A 1,706-nucleotide genomic window follows, 5' to 3' on the forward strand; every position below is an offset into this window, starting at 1 on the left:
TTAGCGGTTAATTTTTTTACAGTAGAATATTTGTAGTTATCAGTTGTTATAGGTATATAGATTATTTTTGAGTATTTAAGATTTTGTAAACATGGTAATATGCATGACTGGGTAAAATCGGGTTTGATATGACCCAAATCCTATCCGAAATATATACCGGACCTATTTATTAGACCCAAACCCAACTTTAAACCCGATGAAACCTATACACTTTCGGGCCACGATTATACTGAGTAAAAATCGGGTGAAAACCGGGCCGTTAACATTACATTACCTTGATACCTTGCATGTGAAAATATCCAAATTTTCAAGACTCTAACCATTATTTGACATGGTAAAATTCACTTAGAAAAATATAACAAGAACCAACTCTTCTCTAAAATTAAAGCATAACTATAATCAATACTAATATTGTCTAATAACTCCAAATATTTAAATCAATACAAATAACACAATATTATGCATTAGTCTAAAATCTTATGCATTTTAAACATAAAACATTAATTTATAATCTTATAATAACTAATAACACAAAATATTAAGGTTTACAATACTTAAATTCAACATAAAAATAGCCATCATCCATCACTAATAACACAAAATATTAATTGTGTATGATGACCGGGTCACCGGGCCGATTTCGGGTAACCCGAGTCATGGTCTGGTTCCGATCCGAAATAATGATCGAGTCTATTTTTGAGACCCTTACCTGACCCTAGACCCAGTAAAATCACACTAAAATAATCTCTAAAATATTCGAGGCCGGGCCGAACTGGACCATGCACACCCCTACATGGTAACTCTCTTAATTTCAATCACTGATTTCTCAATACTTAAGAGTTCAAATGTGAGATTACTGATCATCAGAGAAGATAATTTATTATTTACCATTGTAATCCAATGAGTTATTGTATTTAAAGTTTTTAATGTTTCAAATAATAATGGAAATAGATGGCCCTCCCTTATGCAATAATAATAATTTGCTTTTGTTACCCTGCCAAGATCCTGAAGCAATAATTCATGTTACTTCATAATCACGTCCCATTCAATTTCCATCATTCATAATAAAACCAAATTCATGTCCCCAACTTTTTGCCAACACCCGTTTCTAATCTGACATTAATGCCAAATTTGAAGTCACATTGTGCATACGGGAATATCGAGGACAATTTTTTTTATTTTTATTTTTTTTAAAAGGCCAATTTGCCATACATTAATAAATCTAGCCTTGGTTTTTCTGTCTGTACGGCTTGCCCGTTTCATACATCGATTTTATTATAGGAGTGTTAGGTAAACAATGATTATTTTAAACAATATGAATAATTACTAATCAAATAAAAATATATTACATCGTAATTTAATGCTACTAATTAAATTTAAGATTAATTTATTCTTTTAACTCTATTAATTCATTTTGTTCACACATTATTTAAAAATATTGTTAGTTATCTATACTTTTCCTATTATAATTTATAACTAAAATGCAAACATTACTAATGACACAAAAAAAAATCTGTTTAAAACTGACACGGTATTATTTGTGGTGGGACCGTATTATATGTTATGCATCATGTCTCCCTTGGAAAAATGTGTTGCAATGTATAAATTGATATTGAAAACTAAACAGAATTGAATTGAAAAACTAGTAGTAGTCCTCTTTCCCAATGTCCTCTCCTTTCTTTATTTCTTCGTTTTTTTCTTCTTTC

Source organism: Arachis ipaensis, chromosome B08 (genome assembly GCF_000816755.2).
Source record: "Arachis ipaensis cultivar K30076 chromosome B08, Araip1.1, whole genome shotgun sequence".
Lineage (NCBI taxonomy): Eukaryota > Viridiplantae > Streptophyta > Magnoliopsida > Fabales > Fabaceae > Arachis > Arachis ipaensis.